Source organism: Nelumbo lutea, chromosome 6 (assembly GCF_056320005.1).
Source record: "Nelumbo lutea isolate HS-2025 chromosome 6, American lotus-T2T, whole genome shotgun sequence".
In the NCBI taxonomy this organism is placed as follows: Eukaryota; Viridiplantae; Streptophyta; class Magnoliopsida; order Proteales; family Nelumbonaceae; genus Nelumbo; species Nelumbo lutea.
The window spans coordinates 7,206,435-7,215,191 of NC_142689.1; the positions used below are offsets into that span (position 1 = coordinate 7,206,435).

The following is an 8,757-nucleotide window of genomic DNA, read 5'->3' on the forward strand; positions in this document are numbered from 1 at the left end:
GCATATATGGTTTGTAAATCAGCGTTATCTATAGTCCCTTTTGAAAACAGTAGGATGCATGTATTTCTAAGCCACTTACATGAATGAAAGTTGCCTCTTTCTTTTGAAAAAAAAAAAGCAATGTCTTAAGATCTTACCACTGAAAAGTACAATCAAACGCCACCTTAATGGGCGCTCAATCCCTGTTCAAATGTGAGCTCCACAAACGTCTCACACAATCGAATGGCACCAAGTGTCCTCCCGCATGAATTCCCCCTTGGTGTGTGCAGAACTAACGAGACGGCCACTAGCTCCAAATTTCATCCAAAACCAAAATCTCTCCCCATTCCAGTTACTCTCCATCCGAGCTTGCGAGAACTCCGGACCGCCGTTCTAATAGACACACCGGAGGTACTCTCCGTCCTTCTATGTAATGACTGTATGAACAAACTCTGAATCGACGAAAGTCCCGAGTCCTGAATAGCAACTATATATATTCTTTTCAATCCGTCGTTGATCTCTATCTCTAATTATCTCCTGTGTGTGTTCCTGTTGTGTTTGTCTTGATCTCAACTGTTTTATAGTAGATTGATTGATATTTCGAGAATGAGGGAAGATATTCTAAGCGAGTAACAACTTAATCGGAACTCTGAAATTTGTGGTCTTTTTGTTCTCGATTCCGATCTTGGGAGGAGGAATATGGCTAGCAAACAGAGCGAACACTGATTACGAGAAGTTCCTTGAGAAACCCATTATCGCTCTTGAGAAGTCAGCAACCAACTTCTTTAAGTCGGCTCTTGAACCGATTCAACCTTTTGGCTATAAAGGGTCCCACGTGGACCATTTAGAAACCAATTCTTTTGATAAACCGCCTCATGTAAGATGGCATGCTCAAATATAAATAGGGGATCACCCCCTATGGTTGTATAAGTGTACGTACAGGTGTGTGTAGCCTACGAGTTTAGAGAGCAGTAGCACTCTGTAGTAAGTCTAAATTAGTTAGTAAGGGTGCAATGTAGTCTTTTGGTGAGTAGCCTCCAACCAACGTTAGTAAGTGAAATTTTAAGTTTACAATAGTGTGCGTGTGTGATACATTGTCTGCGTATCTTTGTATGCTTTGCATTAGTAATATGCATTATTTCCAGTTATAGTATATTTGCTTCTCTTTACTTTTCCTGTGTGGGCCCGCTTGTTTGTTGGGTTTCTACATTTCGTATCAAAGTCAGGTTGACCGAAGTTGTCATTCTGTCGGGTTGACGTTTGAGTAACGAAGATCTAGCTGTTACTCTGCCAGATTAGAACCATCCATTGTGAGCAGCGTGACGCTGTGAAGCCAATTAGTCTGGGGACTAAGCTTCTTGGTGAAAGGCAGTAGAGAAGGATTTCACCAATCATAATGGTGGGTTTAGCTAGCATACTTACAGGAATAGAGAAGCTAAACCACTATAACTATGATAGTTGGCGCATATGCATGGAGTCATATTTACACGGCGAAGATTTATTGGAAGTAACAATCAGAGGTGAAACTATTGCTCCCTATTAAAATTACTATTGAGAAAGAATTTTAGAGCATATAAAAAAGGCCCAGACTCCAAGTGAAGCCTGGGATATTTTATCTAAACTATTTTCCAAAACAAATGAAGCACGACTTCAGATGTTGGAGAATGAGCTTGCATTGATCAGTCAAGGACTGATGACAATCAACCAGTATTTTACAAAGGTAAAGAGCCTCTATGATGAAATCTCTCTATTAGATAAAGAGTCTGCAATCAGTGAAACTCGAGTGAGACGAATAATTATACGAGGGTAGAGACCTGAGTATAATGGGTTTCTGATAGCTATTAGAGGCTGGTCAGCACAACCATCCCTTGTTGAATTAGAAAATAAGTTGACCAACCAAGAGACACTAAATAAGCAGATGGCTAGTGTCTCGATCAAAGAAACAGAAGAAGCACTTCTCACTCAGAAGAAGGGGCCAAGCAGAAGGCCTGAGCAGCAGAAGCCTGCTAAGTTTCATCAACAGAAGGAAAGTTATCAACAAAGGGGAGCTTCTTAGAAGTACAAGAATAATCGACGCAATGTAATATGTTACAATTGCTCCAAGAAGGGCCATTATGCACGCGAATGCTAGTACAACAAAAGAAAACCAGCTAAAGGAAATACAATAACATCATCCAGTCAGCAAGGAGATAAAGGAAGTGAAGAAGAATGGGAAGCCGAAGCCTCCTATTGTATTATAGAGCCAGATGAGCATGGTTGCTCTGTTGAAGATTATTCAACGGTATTGGCACCAAATCATGGAGTAGTTGACTATAGTCAAGACTGGATCATTGATTCTAAATGCTCAAATCATATGACAGGAGATAAACAGAAATTTCAATCTATGCCAGAATATAAAGGCAAGCGAGTTGTTATTACAGCTAACAATGCAAGACTTCCAATCACCCATATTAGTCAAGCATTATGCATCCTGCGATTCAACAAGGAAGAAGCACAACTCCAAAATGTCTACCATGTGCCAGGTAAAAAGAATTTATTATCAATATCTCAATTAACTGCATTTGGTAATTATGTAGTGTTTGGTCCAAACGATGTTAAAGTATATCGGAGAATACATACACCGGAGGCACCACTTATGGAAGGATGAAAAATAGAGTCTATCTACGTAATGTCTGCTAAATCAGCTTATGTAGAAAAGACTCGATGTAATGAAACTGCTGATCTTTGGCATACAAGCTTGGCCATATTGGATATAACAGGTTCAAAGTAATGGTGGCAAAGTCAATGTTGAAAGGTCTCCCTCAATTGGAAGTACGGACCGACACAGTAGGTGCTGGATGTCAATATGGTAAGGCACACCAATTACCATATACTGAGTTAGAGTTCCAAGCTAAACAACCTTTGGAGCTCATTCACTCTAACGTGTTTGGACGAGTGAAGCAAGAATCAAACACTGGGATGCGGTATATGATAACATTTATTGATAATTTCTTATGGGTGTACTTCTTAAAAGAAAAATCTGAAGCATTTTCAAACTTTATAGAATTCAAAGAGAAGGTTGAAAAAGAAGTTGGACATAAAATTAAATGCCTCCGCACTGATAATGGAGGAGAATACACATCAGAAGAATTCTCATATTATCTTAGGAAACATGGGATACGACGACAATTGACATGTCCAAATGCTCCGCAACAGAACGAAGTAGCTGAGAGAAAGAATCATCATTTAGTTGAAGTATGAAGAAGCATTTTGTATAGTAAAAGTGTACCAGGACGATTTTGGGCAGAAGGCATGAAGACTACAACACATGTTACCAATCGACTACCACAAGCATCACTTGGCTTTCTCTCACCATATGAGAAGTTATGGAATCGTCGACCCACTGTAAGTTACTTTCACGTATTTGGTTATGTATGTTATGTATTTGTGCCAAATCATCTATGCAGCAAATTTGACAAGAAGGCCATTCAATGTATATTCCTCGATTATGATAGTGAAAGAAAGGGATGGAGGTATTATGATCCGAATACCAATCGTTGCTATACATCTCGAGATGTGGTATTCGATGAAGCTATGTCTTGGTGGTCATCTGAGAGAATTATACTATATAATTTTGAAATTGTGGAAGAGAATTTACAAGAGAAGATAAATGAGAAAGAAGATTTAGAACCCCAACCTAGCTCATATGATACTCAAAAATCTTCAAGACCATAGAGCACTGGTGTTCATGAGCAAAAGACAGCTGAAGATATTAAACCAAGTCAAATGGAGGAGCTAGAGGAATAACCAAGACAAGAATTGCGAAGGTCAACTAAGGTTAGACGCCCTAACGCTAAGTATATAGACGTCACACTCGCGGAAGAAGTCAGCAACTTAGAACCAATCGATCATGAAGATGCCTGTCAAAGTGAAAGATGGCAAAAGGCAAGAAAAGAGATTCAAGGCCTAAAGCAAAATGAAGACTTTGGATGACAACTAAAGAGAAGTCATTGCTGAAGGGGAGAAATGAGAAGTCAACAACTGACTTCTCTAAGTCGGTTCTTGAACCGACTTTGGCTATAAAGGGTCCTACGTGGACCATTTAGAAACCAACTCTTTTGATAAACCACCTCATGTAAGACGGCATGCTCAAATATAAATAGGGGATCACCCCCTATGGTTGTATAAGTGCATGTGTGTAAAATCCGAGTTTAGAGAGCAGTAGCACTCTATAGCAAGTCCAAGTTAGTTAATAAGGGTGGAATGTAGTCTTTTGGTGAGTACCTTCCAACTAATGTTAGTAAATGTAATGTAATTTTAAGTTACAATAGTGCACGTGTGTGATACATTGTCTGCCTATCTTTGTATTTTGTATGCTTTGTATTAGTAATATGCATAGCTATTTCCAGTTATATACATTTGCTTCTCTTTGCTTTTCCTGTGTGGGCCCACTTGTTTGTTGGGTTTCTACAGCTCTTGGGGTATTTCTCATGTTGGTGTCTCTCGTTAGACTCATTGCGCATGCTGCAGGGTCATATGGCTTCTCTGTATTTACCTTTGCGTGGTGTTCGTCTTCATTATTCTTCTTTTATGCTTCAAGATCTTCGCTTTCGTGGTGATTAACAAGGGTGCGGGAAAGGTTTTGTCGGGTAAAGGGTATAAGGATCATAAATGGGGGACTATTCAGATTGGCTGCAGAAGAGGGTTAACAACAACAAAAACTAGAAAAAAAATCAAGAGTTGCTTGGTGGATAGCCATGTTTGCAATAGTGGGATGCCACCGACACAGTTAAACAGTTTTATGCTTTGCACTTGTCATTGATTCAAGTGTGTAACACCATACCCTTGTTACTATTGTTTTATTTATTCTTTCTATACTAATCTGAATGTGGGTATTTTTTTTTCAGATTTTAGTTTTGATGTTTCGTTTTCTGAGTATTAGCCATAATTTCTCAAAAAAGCAGAATCCGTTTTTATCTATATCTTGAAACGTTTTGCCCCTCCCATTTTTGGATTTCCTACTTTTTTTCTTCCTGTTTGATAGCATTATTCATTGAAACAGGCATTAGAGAAAATTTCCTTCAATTCTTAGTATAATTCATAGTTGGTTTGGGTATCTACCATCTATCACCACGACTGTATGACTGAATTTTCACTGCATTTTGTAGTTGGATTTATTAGAAAACTACTTATTGAAACATGGATTTTTTTTGACTGATTGCTCAACATTGGATTTGTAAAATGTTGGTTTCTTTTATTTTTCTTGTTATTTCAATTTTGGTTTCTCAATCTTTCCTGAGATCCCATTTAGATTAAAAGTTAAATTTTCTATATTTCACTTTGCCAGAAATCAGAATGTTGTTCTCCGTTTTCGAGTGACGGAGCACAGCTTTGATTTATAAGTTTTCTAGTTAAAAAATTGATATCCGCCGTTACTTCAAAAACTGATGCAGCCGTTGCTTATTGTGATTGCAGTCGTGATGCTGCAAGCCTCCAACAGCATGATGCAATTTCCAGTAGAGAGGGCCGAGAGGCCAACTGTCTGGAACAAAACAAACACAACAAGCACCCTCACTGATTGCGCTGCTTGGGACAACGCCACTAGAGAGCTCTGCTTCAACTACTTCAATAGGGAGCTGATTACCTTCGAGCGGTGTGATCACCGGAACGAATGCCAATGCTGGAGAGGAGTTCGGATCTCCTGCCCACGAGAACTCTGCCCACGTTTATTGCGGGGGGATTCTGATCTAAGATGGAAGCGGAGAGAGAGGGTCGAGCATTGAAGATGGAGCTAACATCCGTTCCGTTATCTCCGTACTAGTTGAAGATGGAGCTCGTGTGGGAGGACAGGTGTCTCGGTTTGATTGTGTGATGCGTTTGTGGGGCGCCCAATGGTGATTTGAACTCATCCCTGTTCCCCCTATTCTCTTCTCGCTCCCTCCTTGCCTCCGCTAGCTCTCTCTCGACCAATCACCGGTTGTGCCACCCTGCAACCTCCGACGCCTCTACAACCGGCGATCGAAGCCCATCGTTTCTGCCACCTCCTCTGCAAGGGTTTGCAGCAGATCTGAGTATTCAAAGATGTGCTTGGTTTGAAAACTCTCAAAGAGAGAGAGAGAGAGCGAAAGAGAATGGTACGAAGAGGAGGTTTTGGTTAGTTTCGACACAGCGTTCCAGCTTACAGCAATCTTTCGTTTGACAGAAGTATATAGTCTTTGTATCTTGATAATTCGATGTAGATTCTAAACTAAACTCGTCTTGTATTTTTAGTTTTGGGTTGTAGAGGTAGATCCTTGTTTTGTTAATTTAGTAGGTGTTAGTGTAGCTTGTTGAGTCCAGTTTACTTTTCCTACGTTACTCGTCCTTCTGGCTCTATTTTCAGTTGTTTTTGCTGTTAAAAGTTCTTTAGTAAAGGCGATTCTGAGAATCCAGTTGTTGGTAGAGGCACTATGTTACTGAGTTCAACCCATCCAAAGGGGCACTAATTAAAGGTAACAAGAAGAAACTTGTCCTCAAAGAGCCAGAGGAAGCTGCTATGGGCAATTGATCAAGCTAGCGATCCCTCACTACAGCATTTTCGGAGGGATCAACAAGTAAACTTTCGTTACAGGAGTTTGTAGAAAAAAAAAAGGGGGGGGGGGATAAAGTAAGGTTTAACTTCCCAAAGGGAACAAGCTAGCCCTCCCAAACAAGTTAGAGGAAGGAAAATCTTGTTTAACAGCAATATCAATTACTGGAAATTCATAGAATGCTTTCCAAGTCTAGAAAGGGCTTACAGCCGATAAGGGCAATTTTTTGCCCTTAATTTCATTAAAGATAATATTTTTTATATAATAACCAAAATGGAAAAACTTAAAAAAATATGTCAAATTAAGGGCAATGGGCACTGGGCACTATTTGGTGGTTACCTAATGCGCTTTACTAACATGCCTACTACATCCGGACCCTCGTTTGACTTTAGATTTACCATACTCATGAGGAGAGAGAGAGAGAGAAAGAGAGAGGGGGAAGGGGCAACGTGTTGATTAGTTTTTAAAAGGGATTTCATCGCCGTAGAAGAGAAAGGAACATGGCATCACACAGGTAACAATAACCAGGGTGCAAGAACAGCTGGATAGTAGCTGTTGAAAGCGAATTTATATTTAAATATCTTATAAAGGCATACAAATCTAGATGAGAGACATCAAATAGGTGTATAGTAAGACACAATACTACTACTACTATCAAGAGATGAAATCAGCCTAAACCCAGCTAGAACCACGGTAACCCATAGCAGTATTCTGGCAGTCGTTGCAATACAAACGACAGCACTGGTGCTGTTAGAGCATCTTTCATGGATGGAGATGGTTTCAACAGCACCAAAGAATGGGAAGTTGAGGGCTAAGACAAAGGGGAGAAAGATCGACGATTGGCCCTTGAAGAATACTGTGGGAATAAAGTTTCCGTCTATGAAATTAGCCTAAACTCAACCGGAACCACTGTGACCCATAGCAAGATTCCAGCAGCTGTTGCAATACAAATGACTGAGAGTTGCTGGAAATACGATGCGAGTTTAGTGTATCTTTCACGGATGGAACTCGAGATTACTACCTCTATAAGCATGACTGCACAAGTGAATCTCTACCAAACCATCTATCAACAAAAAAAAAGGAAAAAAAGATTACTACCTGTGCCAGTGGGCAATAAAAAAGGGGGTTTTTACCGTTCAGTCCACTTCTAAAATTTTCGTTCTATCATACAGTTTGAGGTAAGTGCTACCTCGAAATTAATGTTATTGTAAGTTTGCAGTTCAAATCTGAATTCTAAGGTCTAAAAATCCCTAAAAAAAAATACATGCTCTAAGGTTTCTAACTCAAAATGACATAAGATGAAAAAGGGCCGGTCAATCTTGTCCGTCGCTTTCGAATTCAACTGTTGCTCCAATGTCCAATGACCAAAGAGCCCAGCCCCCTCTGTCGTCACGTTGTCACATGAGACATGCAGAGAGAGAGGGAGCGTTATTTGCAAGTTGCAACCAGCAAATAACATAAAACCTAGAGGCAATCCACGTAAGTACTTTTACATGCGCCAAACAATTCACGTAATGCAAGTAATTACCGAAGTTTTCCTGGTTCCTGTTGTCGGATAGTCTCTCCATTCGGCAATGGATACGGACAAACATAAAACGACAGAAATCTTGAATTGCCTAAATTGCCCTCATTAAGATATATATATATATATATATATAAAATTAGGTTGTGTTTGGATGAAGGAAAAAGTAGGAAAACTTTTACAAGCCTTATATGGGTTTTCTTACCTTTTTCTTCCTTTTCTTACCTTTTCCTTCAAACCAAACATAGCCTTAGGAAAAACTTCCGATTAGCATCATGTACTTTGTAATTACTGTTAATTTGGTCTTTAAACTTTAAAATACAATGATTCAGTATTCAAACTTTTAAAACATGTCAATTCATTACTTATTGTTAATGGGCTGTTAACCAGTTATTAATCAGTCAATGTTTGAAAACGACACAAACATTGACAAAAAGTTAATAATCCCAAATTCTTGCTTCTTTTATTTAAGAAGGAAACATGTCTCATGGGCATTATGGACCCCAACTTTCTTAAATAAAAGAGACAAATACTGTTAATTTTTTATTTATGTTTGAATGGTTGATAAAAAAAATAGATAATACTTAAAAGGTATTTGTATCTTTTTCAAGGGCATTTAGCGATTGGTTAACAATTGGTTAATAATTGGTTAATGATAGGTAATGAATTGATATATTGTAAAAATTCAAATAATGAATTATCGTATTT

The 8,757-nt window shown here is 39.0% G+C and overlaps 1 pseudogene across 1 annotated transcript; it reads left to right on the forward strand.

Moving 5' to 3' along the window:
* The first annotated feature begins 412 nt into the window (after window positions 1-412).
* On the forward strand, window positions 413-6,405 carry LOC148847104 (tetraspanin-8-like; annotated as a pseudogene). Its single transcript, XR_016100706.1, has 4 exons — window positions 413-418; window positions 596-735; window positions 4,430-4,785; window positions 5,434-6,405. The product of XR_016100706.1 is annotated as a tetraspanin-8-like (transcript).
* The last annotated feature ends 2,352 nt before the right edge of the window (window positions 6,406-8,757 follow it).